At 44.2% G+C, this 14,042-nt stretch overlaps 1 protein-coding gene and 1 pseudogene across 2 annotated transcripts in view; both read right to left on the bottom strand.

The window, feature by feature from the left end:
- Positions 1–14,042, bottom strand: part of SLC35F4 (solute carrier family 35 member F4) — a 276,300-nt gene that overhangs the window by 246,204 nt on the left and 16,054 nt on the right. The window lies entirely within an intron of this gene.
- Positions 3,954–4,106, bottom strand: LOC130296066 (U2 spliceosomal RNA; annotated as a pseudogene).

The raw sequence follows: 14,042 nt of genomic DNA, 5'->3' as shown, positions 1-14,042 counted from the left end.
CTGTCCAATGCAGGAGATATTTGCTATGGGAATTTGTTCAATGCTCTGGACAGTTCCTGACACAGACAGACACAGAGGTGGCAGCAGAGAGCACTGAGGGCAGACTTGCATGTCATCAATGACATATGAGAGAAAAACACGATTTATGGAGGCTGCACCTCACAACTAATAGGACTTTCAGGATCTACTGCTAACATTCCACGGGACAACTTTAAATGTCTTGTGGAGTCCATGCCTTTCTGGATAACAACGGTGAAAATGGGTCCTGTCAGAATTACAAACGTTTTATATGTTGTACATCTTGGCAAACATAAAAAAAAAATGTAATATACTTCTTAAAAACGTTTTATCTCCTTTTATAAAAAATCATGGCTTATAAAAAAAAAAAAGACAACTAGGGGTCCCCATACCATCAAGAACATAATCCTGCTCGGCTGCAGCATCATCTTTGTCCCAGCTGAAGCACAGGCAGGGACAAAGTTCAGGAAGAAGTAAGGGTGGGACTAGCATAAAAACAAAGGGGTTTACAAAGCAGCCTGCAATGACTGGATGAAAAGACACAGCACAGCTGACTCAGGAAGGAAGTGAATGCATGGTGAGTGAGGGCGGGCTCAGTGCTTGCCTTGGAACGTCCCTCACGAATAAGTGAGCACCAGATCAGAGGGATTTTTGAGCCAAATACAAAAGCAAGACACAAAGTGACCCCGGGAATTATAGGCCTGTTAGTTTAACCTCCATTGTATGTAAATTGTTTGAGGGTTTTCTAAGAGATGCTATTTTGGAATATCCTGATACAAATAAATGTATGACCCCATATCAGCATGGCTTTATGAGGGATCGGTCCTGTCAAACTAACCTGATCAGCTTTTATGAGGAGGTGAGCTCCAGACTGCACCAGGGGCAATTGCTGGATGTCGTATATCTGGATTTTCTAAAGCATTTGCTACGGGGCCACATAAAAGATTGGTGCATAAAATTAGAAGGATTGGGCTGATAGGAAACATAGGGTGGTTATTAATGGTACTTATTCTGATTGGGTGACTGCTACTACTGGGGTACCACGGTAGTCAGTCTTGGGTCCTGTTCTATTTAATATATTCATTAATGACCTTGTAGAGGGGTTGAATAGTAAAGTAGCAATCTTTGCAGATGATACTAAACTCTGTAAAGCAGTAAACACAATAGAGGGCAGGGCACTGTTACAAATGGATTTGGATAGGTTGGAAGTTTGGGCTGGGAAGTGGCAAATGAGGTTCAACACTGATAAATGCAAGGTAATGCCCATGGGGAGGAAAAATCCGGTCTGGGATTATGTATTAAATGAGAGAACACTTGGGATGACTGAGGTGGAAAAAGACTTAGGGGTCTTAGTTAACAGTAAATTTAGCTGTAGTGACCAGTGTCAGGAGGCCGCTGCCAAGGCAAATAAAATCATGGGGTGCATCAATAGGGGCATAGATGCCCACGACAAGGAAATAATTCTACCACCACACATAGAATACTGTGTACAGTACTGGGCACCAGTGTACAAGAAAAATATAGTGGAGCTGGAGAGGGTTCAAAGAGGGGCAACCTGAGTAAGGGTGATTTCACATTACGTTTGTAGTGTATGGTTGCTGGATCCGGTTGGGAGGGGCGAAAACCGGCCGCTCCCATATCCCAGCCGAATCCGGCCCGAATCCCATTCATTTCAATGAGCCGACCGAAGTCAAAAGCTGACTCCGGTTGTCTCATTTTTGCCCCATTTACGGTTTTCTGACCGGACCTAAAACTGTGGTATACCACAGTTCTAGGTCCAATCAGAAAACCGTATAGGCTGGGATACGGGAGCGGACGGTTTTCGCCCCTCCTAACCGGATCCAGCAACCGTACACTACAAACATAGTGTGAAAGCACCCTAATACTGGGAATGGGAGGACTACAGTACCCAGAAAGATTATCAGAATTAGGGTTATTTAGTTGAGGGTTTTTTTTTCCTTCCTCTGGATCAACACAGTAGAGACTCATTAGGGTTATAGGATGAACTTGATGGACTTATTTTTTCTGTGATATGACAGGTATGCTTTAAGTGTTAAGAGGTGGTCCTCAGTACACAAAATTAGGTAGGGGATTTTAATGCTGTGGCTGTTCATTGTAAATATAGACACAGTGTACACGGCGTGTGCTTACAAATAAATATAAAGATGAATATATATATATATATATATATATATATATATATATATATATATATATATACATATAGCCTGCTGGGTAGTTTCCAATATATTTTTCTGCACTTTTTTTTTCTAATGGAAACCTAGCCACATTGAGGATACATGTGGTGAATTGTATGAGGGCCAGAGCCCCCTTCCCTCACAGGTGACAGACCACAATAACCCCTTTGGAAATGCATGAGGGGGTGGAAATGTTCTGTGTACAGTTCTATGCCTTATTTATGTTAACAGTCAGAACTGATACACAGGGTACAAAATAACACATTTGTTCCTGTTGAAATGGACAGATTTCTATTCAATGTGTTATTTACAGGCAATTCACTGACCACTAAAGTAGTTTTCTCAAAAAAAAAAAAAACATACCAAAATGCATTTACTCAAACAGATTATAACTTTATAATCCACAGAATGTAAGATGCTGACGTGTATATTTGTTCCTACAGTACAAACAGATGCTTCTATTAAATGTAGATAAAGTAGGGCCCCCGAAACCTCTATGGGTGTTCTATTACATGACAGTAGATCCCAATACAATTCTAAGATCAGAGATTTGGTCATAGGGATTTGGTACTAACTCTTGAGTTGTATGGAGCTTTAGTAAAGGGATTGTGTATGAGGTCATAGTAACATGTCTTATTCGTAAAATCAGATGTTATCTCAGTGGCATTCTTACATTCTCTTATATTTCAGCCCTTAAAGAGGTACTCCGGGGAACTAAATCCATAGCCCATTCTTTCCCTCTCACCAACCTATGCATTTGTCTAAATATCATTCATTAGCTATATACAACAGTTTTCCTCTTTCAGCTGTCACTTACATGCAGGAAGTGAGAGAAAAATTCATTTTTTAGATCCACGTTGTCTCCTCAGTGAGAGCAGCCCCTCCCATCAAGACAACATCACCTGATTTCTGTCTGATTTCTGATTGGGCTAGAGCTCTGGCTGTACAGCCACCTACCTGTGTGAGGAGCTTGTGAGAGAAAAAGCAGTGAAGATTCTTAGTCACAACTGAGCACATTTTTTTTTTTTTTTTATCTAAAGCCGAGGAACGTGCTCTCGATTCACCCAAAGTGCAAGAAAAAGTGCAAACGTGTTACACTAAAAAAACGTGCACAAAGAATGCGGTCTATCGCAAGCCCTTCTCCAATAGGAGAGAGGCCCCCCAACAAACCTTACCCTTCACCTCCGGACCAAAAGGTACCTGCGAGGTTCCAGGTTCGATGTCCCTTTTCGCCGAAGCTACTAGGGGACCACAAATGCTCCCGGCATCCCCCTTGGCGTTAGCCAAGGTATCTGCCCGCAGAGCCGATAACGGTAGATACCCTGCCAAAGCAGGAGTACCCGGGGTGTTTGCAGGGAGGTGTGGAACCTAATGGCCACACAAACCTCCCCTAGACCGCCAGGAGAGACACCCAGAAGGGCTACTGCATCCTGACAAATCCTGTGAACACACAACACGCAAAAAGTGACACAGTGAGACAAAAAGAAATAAATAAGTGAATGTGTGCAGATATACTGCCCGGACATCCGGCCGGATCTATAAAAATTTCTCTGATCCTAGCCAGAAGGCCGGGAATCAAGAGGTGAGTGCCACAAGGTGAAGAGATTATGGTGCCCGTGCTTCAACTCAGTGAGTCCATCCTCCCAGTGAGTTTCGGCACCTCGGGGTCACCACTCCCCGAGGCACAAAAGTACCTCGGCTCTAGACCCTCTCAGCCTCATGGCGAGACCCGGAGGGAACAGGTCACATCGGGGCAGCCGTCGAGCTGATTCCTCAGAACCAGCCCCGGAAAGCCCTGGTACACCTGCATCCTCCATGCAGCACCCATCCTCACCAGACTGATAAGAACAGATACTACACTTGATCTTAGCCAAAAGGCCGAGAAGCACAACTGAGCACATACCATAGCTGCTGTTTTTCTTTTGAATATGCTGCCATTCAGAACACAGAAAAATTCATAGCAGGAGGTGGCCCGGATTTATCAAACTGTTTGAGAGAAAAAGTGGAGAGATTTCCCCATATGCAACCAATCACAGCTCGGCTTTCACTTTACCTTAGCTTGTTAGCTGGTTGCTGTGGGAAAATCCCTCTACTTTTTCTCTTCTCTCACACAGTTTGATAAATCTTCCCCAGTGTGTGTGTGTGTGTGTGTGTGTGTGTGTGTGTGAGAGAGAGCTGCAGTGTAAGCCTGCACATAGATAGTGAAAGCAGTTGGCTGGCAGCAGTGACACAGAGCTGAATTCTGGGAGTTGTAGTCTATGCTGCAGATAAGGAAAATAAGTATTCAGGAGACATCAGGGGCCAAAGGAACTGCCAAACTCACAGAACAGGTATTGTGAGGGCTTTGGGGCATTTTTATTTTTCTTAACTTCCCTGAAGTACCCCTTTAATAACTGCAATGATTTTTTTCCCCTTAATACAATTTTGAATACATTAAATACTGACCAATCATGCAAAAATTTGAAGGGGTTGTCCAGTGAAAAATAAGTTACCCCTATCCACAGGATGAATGAAGCATGTTCCATCTTTAGTTATAGAGATCTGGGGGGCCCAACGATCCCACTCCACCCCTGGCGCATGATCGCCAGAATGGAGCCCCATCTGCAGATGGCACATTCTCTATTCATTTCTAAGGGAGCCCTGGAAATTCCTGAGTACTGAGTGTGCCCCAGTGATTGGACCCCCTCATAATCAGATATTTATACCCTATCCACAGGATATGTTATTTTTCACTGGGCAACACGTTTAAGAAGAAACATATATGCGTTGTAATGAAAATGGAAAATAATTTACAGTTTCATATTTGTATGAAGATGCAGTGCCCGAGTGCCCAACCTGTCAGTCCACCCCTGCTTAGTGCTGCATTATTAGCCAAACAGTACGCATTTCAAGGCTTGAGAACCACTTCCTCAGATGTTCTTCCCATGTACCATAGCATGCTCTCTGTGTAATATGACCTTCCCAGGAGCAGACATGAACAGTTCTCTACCGGCCATCACTGATATTCCTACAGCTCCTGTTGTCACCTGTCTCCGGAGAGCACACTGGGGGACATGGGAAACACATCTGAGGAAGAGGCTCCCAAGCCTTGAAATGAGTAATGTTTGGCTAATAAAGTATCTTGAAATGAACCGCTGCACTTCTGACTGATGGATCACGCTACATGACTACATGACTTTTTTCCTGCATCTTTCAATCCATTGTTCGAGTCGGCCAGGTAAAGTTCCACGCCGATACTGGAAAACTGGTTATTCAAGTGCTTTATAAAAAAAAAATTGAGAAATCAGAGATGAATTCTGATAAGTTCCCATTGTTACCTATTGCATTAGTTTTATTAATCTCCCCATTAGGAATTACATTTTGTTTATATAAGACCGAGATTCCCTTTACACTTGGAAACACAGAGCTATATTTTCGCCAATAGTCATGTGATAACATTATGTTTTCTGTCGGCGCCATTCGTCTCACAAATGGAAATTGATGGCTGACATGAAGGAACTTGGCATGTACCAAGATCTGCAGTGAAGTTGCTGCTAGTCCAATCATCCTCATAAGACACATTTACATGTCTTGTGTAGGTACAAGGTGATAAATGGAGACAAGATGCTCAGATATTTGAAAGTATAATTCATTCTAAGAATTCTACGCCACATATTTGAATTAGATGCAGATAGAAAAAAAAACTCATACTAATATATCTAATTCAAAATATTATGGCAAAAGATTTTAAATAAATAAAGTGAATGTATCAGCCTCTAATATTATTGTTATTATTATTATTTATTTGTTTATTTAAAGCCAGATACTAAAATGCATTAAATCCCGTTTTTTTCTAGACTTGATTGGAACTCCAACTATCTGTACCACATTTCTGGCTCAGATGTAGCTTCTATTGTGCCATCTGAGAAGAATAATACAGTGGACCCTCAACATATGATGGTAATCCGTTCCAAACGGACCATCGTTTGTTGAAACCATCGCATGTTGAGGGATCCGTGCAATGTAAAGTATAGGACAGTGGTCTACAACCTGCGGACCTCCAGATGTTGCAAAACTACAACACCCAGCATGCCCGGACAGCCGTTGGCTGTCCGGGCATGCTGGGTGTTGTAGTTTTGCAATATCTGAAGGTCCGCAGGTTGTAGACCACTGTTAGAGGAAGTTGTACTCACCTGTCCCCGCCGCTCCGGACCATCACCGCTGCCCTGGATGTCGCCTTCCATCGCTGTTGCCGTGTCCCCGGGGTGTCCCAGACGCTCTGGCAAGGCCTCTGCTTCCCCAGCATCCGTACTCTCCGTCGCTGCCATCACGTCACTACGCATGCCGCTCCTATTGGATGACGGGACGGCGTGCGCGGCGACATGATGACGACGATGGAGAGCGCCGACGATGTAGGGGATCCTGAAGAGGACGCGCCAGAGCGCCGGGGACAGGTAAGTGATCGTCAGCGGACCACACGGGGCACGGTAAACGGCTATCCGGTGGCAGCTGAAGCAGTCGGATAGCCGTTTATGCGATGGTTCCAACATACAAAAGCATCGTATGTTGATGCTGCCTTCAACATGCGATGGCCTCTGAGAGGCCATCGCATGTTGAAATGATCGTATGTCGGGGCCATCGTAGGTCGAGGGGTCACTGTACTTGCATTTGTTCTTCAGACTTCATTTGGACAATTAAAACTATGGGGGAAATAATAAAAAACGTATTTCTTGGACAGTGTAAACTTAAACAGTCTCAAATAGAAACAAGGGTCTGGGTGTATTTTAGCAACTGGGTGTAACGAAGTGCACCTGAGTTTCCACAATGCTCAGTATATAATCAATCCACCATAGAAAGCACTCGTACAACACTTATGTTCCAAGACTTTTACACTTTACTTCCAATTTTTCTTCATATAAGAATACTTTTCATACAGGAATAGTGTACTTGAACATATTGCAGAATCACCCAGTGCATAGTCGCCGATACGTGATCACAGCTTTACAACGGACTTCTTCGGCTCCAGCCGGAGCTCAATGTGAACATGTCCAACAGTGCTGTGAAACCTGCGTCCTCTGAGACCAGCGTAGAACGCTCACCAGCCGGTGAGCTTGATTGGTGACGTTTCAGGATCACTCCCTTTCTCAAGCCTAACATGAACAACCCACCACCACATTATATAGACCTATCTTTAGGGTTTGTTCACATGATGGAACGTCCGTGTGGAATTCCGTGTGGATTCTGCTGCACTGTGCACACAGCGGAATTTCTGCAGCAGATGTTTCTATGTTTCTATCTATGAGATGGTTAACAGATGTGGAATCTGGGCAGGGCTAACCAGATGTCCGATGAAAGTCCGACTTGTGGCTGGGTAGGCACACGCCCGAGGATGGACACAGAGCCAAATGGAATTTAAAGGCTTTATTTCTGGTACAGAACAACGCATTTCGAGGGGTCACCCCTCTTCGTCAGGTTCATCTTTGGGGTGACCCCTCAAAACGCATTGTTCTGCACCAGAAATAAAGCCTTTAAATTCCATTTGACTCTGTGTCCATCCTTGGGCTTGCGCCTACCCAGCCACAAGTCAGAATTTCATCGGACATCTGGTTAGCCCTGCCAGGCAACCCAGATTCCACGTCTGTTAATCTGTTCCTGACCGCTTGCCAAGCGGGACCGATGGCCAGCTGCCTCCCGCCATACTTGCATCCAAGTGCGTACCAGTGTCGTGTCTGCCCGCACAACACTAAAAGGTGAGCTTTATTCTACCTCTCCTAAATATCACCTACGATCTTCACCATTGGAGCACCGTCTCTGTGTTTTCTCTCTCTCTCTATGAGATTACTCATTTCCGAGCGCTCCTAGTGCCAGCATGTTCTGCCAGTGCTCCCCTGTCAGAGGAATGTCTGTCTGAACATAGCCTTTGATTGCCTAGTACAAGTGTGCACCATCTATTAGTTGGCTTAGTTGAACACCAAAAAACTGAACCACAAAATCATACATTTTTGGCGCATTCAAGTCATGCCTCCATTTCAGTGATGTCACACCCTCTTCCAGTTAGACACAGTTCATTGTCAAGGATGGTACAAAATTATCTAAAAAATGTCTAAACACATAAAAAATGTGGTAGTCATGTAAGTCATGTAAACAAGATTTGTGATTTCGTTGCCCTTGACATACCCTTCTTTTTGCTCATAGACTAGAGAATTGACCCAGCTCTCTACCACAGCACCATCAATATATAGTGGGCTCTTCACATAGTATCATCCATCATATATTGTCAGCCTTAGAATTCTTCAATGGCTATCAGCAGTCAGGTGTATCCGTACAGACTAATTACCGATCAATAGGAACAAAGGCCTAAACAACTACAATTCATCACTTTCTCCTTGAACACCATAACAAATACTACAGCTCAGATTCTGCATAGTTTTTCATCATTGTGTCCTATTTCACAAAGCCCATTCTGACCTCACACTCATGTATACCATACACCTGACAATGGTCTGTGGGATTTCTGGGATATACAGAAACAAATATTTATCAGACATCATATCCATGTTTGATATCTAAATGTCTAAGCATTGAACAGCAAGAACCCCAACGGGGAAGACAGGGCTTTCACTTAACATTAGTCACAAAAACCCAGGGCACAAAGGCACTAAATCCCCTTATAATCCCTTCACTTAAAGGGGTACTCCGCTGCTCAGCGTTTGGAACAAACTGTTCCGAACGCTGGAGGCGGTGCCGGAAGCTCGTGACGTCATAGCCCCACCCCCTCATGATGACACGCCCTACCCCCCCAATGCAAGTTTACAGGAGGAGGTGTGACGTCATGAGGGGGTGGGGCTATGACGTCACGAGCTCCTGATGCTGGTTCCAGTGTTCGGAACAGTTTTGTTACGCCGAGCGCTCCGGGTCCCTGCTCCTCCCCGGAGCGCTCGCGGCGTTCCTCTCTCTGCAGCGCCCCAGTCAGACCCGCTGACCGGGAGCGCTGCACTGACATTGCCGGCGGGGATGCGATTCGCATAGCGGGACGCACCCGCTCGCGAATCGCATCCCAAGTCACTCACCTGTCCCGGTCCCCGGCTGTCACATCCTGGCACGCGCGGCTCTCTAAGATTTAAAGGGCCAGTGCACCAATGATTGCTGCCTGGCCCAATCAGCCTAATTAGCTTCCACCTGCTCCCTGTCTATATTACCTCACTTCCCCTGCACTTCCTTGCCGCATCTTGTTGCCTTGTGCCAGTGAAAGCGCTTAGTGTTGTCCAAAGCCTGTGTTCCAGATCTCCTGCTATCCTCCTTGACTACGAACCTTGCCGCCTGCCCCGACCTTCTGCTACGTCTGACCTTGCCTCTGCCTAGTCCTTCTGTCCCACGCCTTCTCAGCAGTCAGCGAGGTTGAGCCGTTGCCGGTGGATACGACCTGGTTGCTATCGCCGCAGCAAGACCATCCCGCTTTGCGGCGGGCTCTGGTGAAAACCAGTAGCAACCCTAGAACCGGTCCACCGACACGGTCCACGCCAATCCCTTGCTGACACAGAGGATCCACATCCAGCTAGCCGAATCATAACAAGTTTGTTCCAAACGCTGAGCAGTGGAGTACCCCTTTAAAGCATAACTTTTATTAAGTGACAATGAAAAGGTGAGTTGAAAGATATAACTGTCCCTATGTACCCCCAGTGTAAGAACAAACACAGGGATAGTGTCTTAAAACCAAATATTTTGCCCCGCTCTACATGTTTCAGTGCATTAGCACCATCTTCAGGAGGAAGCATAATTGGTTTTAAGAAACTGTCCCTATGTTTGTTCTTACACTGGGGCTACTGCAGACTCCTGAGTGACTTACATATCTATAAAAGGGAAAGATATCCCTAAGAACAATTGTATTATTGTACTGCATATTAGTACATAGTGAAAGTTAGATCTTTTAACTCACCTTTTCGTTGTCATCATCACAATCGATATTTCATTTTATATTGAGTTAAAAGTTATGTCTTAAATGGGCACTGTCATGAAATCAAAAAATTGATATGTTGTAGTACTTACAACATATCTCTAATATACTTTAATAAAAAAAAAAGTGATTTTAAACCAGTTTAAAATCACTTTTAAATTCGGCCACTAGGGGTCGTCCTCCTAGTGGCCGAATGCATTCGGCAGTGACGTCACTACAGAATTTCGACTCATTTAAGCCTGGCAACGAGTCGAAATTCAGTCACTGCGAGAGCGAGCACGCTGATAGCTGGGTCTGCACGCATTGGCCAGCTCCACTGGCCTCGTGCGCAGCCCCACCCGCCCCCGTTACCCTGTCCGGAGGCAGCGCGCGCACTCATTGCTGCGCTGATCCTCCGGATGGGTAAGTCTGATCTGAGGTCTTATAATACCAGTCCCGGGTCTCGGCTGTAATATCGTGCACGGCAGGCCGGCGATGCTCCTCTACTCCTCCCTGGGAAGCACATGCACAGCTAAACAGGGAGGAGGAGACCCCGGAGCTGCCTGCAGTGCTATTGACAGATCATCTATGCACAGGAGCGCTGCATAGACGATCTGAGGGCGGAAGCAAGCACCCAGCAAGGCGTCAGTGACGTTGTGCCTGTTGGGAAGCGGTGCTTCCTGCCCTGCTTTATAGAGCAGATTTAGAAGCACTAAATCTGCTCTATTAAAGCGATTTAAAAAATTGTTGAAGCCAGGTAGGGGGTTAGGGCTAGATTACTACTAGGTAGGGACATATTAAATTATATAGTACTTGGTGGGAGCTACCCTTTAAGGGAAGGGGTTATAAGGGGATTTAGTACCCCAGGCCTTTGTGCCCTGGGTTTTAGTGACTAAAATGTCTGTGTAAATGATACATATTGACTTAGTTACACCAATAGACTCTTCAGCTCATAGTCAGAGTTACGAAACTTATTCAAGTTATTCAATTAATATATAGAATAAGTTGTCTTCCATAAGCAGTGACAATGAGACCATGACTAAGAGCTTTGTACAAGCTTGAAATGCGTTGGGGTTTCACTAATATTTATTTTTAGTGACATGTCTGTTTTTCTTTAAGCTATCCAACCATTTTAAATAAGGATTAACAAATTTCAAGTTTTATCCTATATTTTTCCAGGGGCTGGACACCGTCTATTGTTTCTTCATCTACCCCCATAAGCAGTCTCTCTTTGTTACAAAGGTAAGTTAAAGAAAAACTGAAGGGGTGTTCAGCTGCTTAGATCCTTAGTGATCATTTCAGCAAGTGCTCAGTTTCCCTACAGTGCCTCCAATGGACAAAGTAAGTATTACAGCGTTCTCACTGAAATCAACAGACAGTTCTTGTAATGCTCAGCAATGTTGTGTATCTCTAAAAAAGAGACTGTCTTTGGCGCCGCTATTTGTTTTACAGGTTGAGTTCATAACAACTTTATTGACATTTTCTCCATCCCCTGCCCTTTATAATCTGAACAGGATGCCACATTTATTCTTTGATTTACATTTTCTCAGGCTCTTGATGTATTGTTTTGCTCACATTGAGGTTTTCTGCACAAAAATCAACCCTGTTTCTGATGTTCCATTTTCCAATTCTTCACATATCAAAACTGTCTTAGATGAAATCTTTGTTGCCTATAGCCAGAATCCAGACTATTAGGGCATAACAGGGTGTTACTGCTAGACTTGGAAGGGTGATTATGAGGCTGAGGGGCAGGGGTCAAGCCCTGGGAAAAAAGTGTGGAAACTCGCTCAAGATTTCCACTCAAGGGCTGGTCATGCAGAACTCTTGCTAATTGGAACAATGTCCATGCTGTGGAAAAAGTACAGGAACTCAGTTCCCATGCGTTCCTGCAGGACTTGAGCCCTACTGAGGGGACATGAATCATGTTTGGCGGGGTTTGATAATGAAGCTCCTACTCACACACCCCAAACTGGAGAACAATTGGGGGGGGGGGGGGGGGTAAAGAAAAAAGGGGCGCTCCCTTGTGTAGTATATCAATAGGTGTGTATCCCACCACCACACCACATCTGTATACTGACCTTGATCCCTCTCACATGATCCCACCCCTATTTAAGATCAGATAGATAACACAGAGATAGGAGATGAACAAGAAAAATTGGTCTTAGAGGCACTGCTCAATGCTGACAAAAAACAGCTTTTTAAAGAGGGCACTTTAGGCGGCTGCCTATTTTGCCTATAGGCAGAGCCGGCCCTGTTCCTGTCCATTTGTCCATTTCAGCTAGTATTTTACTAGCTGAAAAATACAGCTAGTAAACCAAACAGTAAAACCCCTATATCTTGGGAATTGGGGGATGTAGCATAAGAAGCTATAATGCCATTGAAATCTGAGCACCCAAGGCTACAACATAACAAAAAAAAAATGGTGGGTTGGATGGTCACAGGTCCTCTTTAAGGTCAGTGTTTATCTGGATTTACTATCAATTATCAACGCTCAGAAATAAGGTTTAAAATACAGATGCTTAAGTTTTGAGACGACTTCTGTGAATGAAGATTTTTGTCAAATATTTTTAATTTACAAATAGAATATATCTGTCTTTAAGAAACATTAAATTATGAAACATAATTCTCAACAGTGACTTAGTCTGAGCTTTCAAATCTCCATAGAGGAAAGGATGACAAATGTGTTGCCACTTGCCTCCAGGACAACTTTTGGTCTTATATATAAAGGGTGTAGTGGTACAAATAGAACAACTATATATATATATATATATATATATATATATATATATATATAATTGTAGTTGCTGTTTTAGGTTCTGCTTCCTTTTCTCTTTTAAGGATATACAGTGGGGCAAAAAAGTATTTTGTCAGCCACCAATTGTTTGCAAGTTCCCCAACTTAAAAAGATGAGAAGCCTGTAATTTTCGCCATAGGTATGATCAACTATGAGAGTTATAATGAAAAAAAAATCCCCCCCAAAAAACATTGTCTGATTTTTAAAGAATTTATTTGCAAATAATGGTGGAAAATAAGTATTTGGTGACCTACAAACAAGCAAGATTTCTGGTTCTCCACTCATTACCTGTATTAATGGCTCCTGTTTGAACTTGTTATCAGTATAAAAGACACCTGTCCACAACCTCAAACAGTCACACTCCAAACTCCACTATGGCCAAGACCAAAGAGCTGTCGAAGGACACCAGAAACAAAGTTGTAGACCTGCACCAGGCTGGGAACACTGAATCTGCAACAGGCAACCAGTTTGGTGTGAAGAAATCAACAGTGGGAGCAATTATTAGGAAATGGAAGACACACAAGACCACTGATAATCTCCCTCGATCTGGGGCTCCACGCAAAATCTCACCCCGTGGTGTCAAAATGATCACAAGAACATGGAGCAAAAATCAAAGAACCACACGGGGGGGGGGGGGGGGCCTTGTCAATGACTTGCAGAGAGCTGGGACCAAAGTAACAATGTAACAATGGCTACCATCAGTAACACACTACACCGCCAGGGACTCAAATCATGCAGTGTCAGACGTGTCATGGATACATCATGCTTTAGGGCTGTTTTTCTGCTAAGGGACCAGGACGACTGATCCGTGTAAAGGAAAGAATAAATGGGGCCATGTATCGTGAGATTTTGAGTGAGAACCTCCTTCCATAGGCAAAGGCATTGAAGATGAAAAGTGGCTGGGTCTTTCAGCATGTCAATGATCCCAAACACACTGCCCGGGCAAGGAGTGGCTTCGAAAGAAGCATTTCAAGGTCCTGGAGTGGCGTAGCCAGTCTCTAGATCTCAACCCCATAGAAAACCTTTGGAGGGAGTTAAAAGTCTGTGTTGCCCAGCGACAGTCCCAAAACATCACTGCTCTAGAGGAGATTTGCATGGAGGAAAGCGCCAAAATACCAGC

This window comes from Hyla sarda, chromosome 11 (assembly GCF_029499605.1).
Source record: "Hyla sarda isolate aHylSar1 chromosome 11, aHylSar1.hap1, whole genome shotgun sequence".
NCBI lineage: Eukaryota > Metazoa > Chordata > Amphibia > Anura > Hylidae > Hyla > Hyla sarda.
Note: the sequence above shows the minus strand (reverse complement) of the source record. Positions and strands in the feature narration are given on the sequence as shown.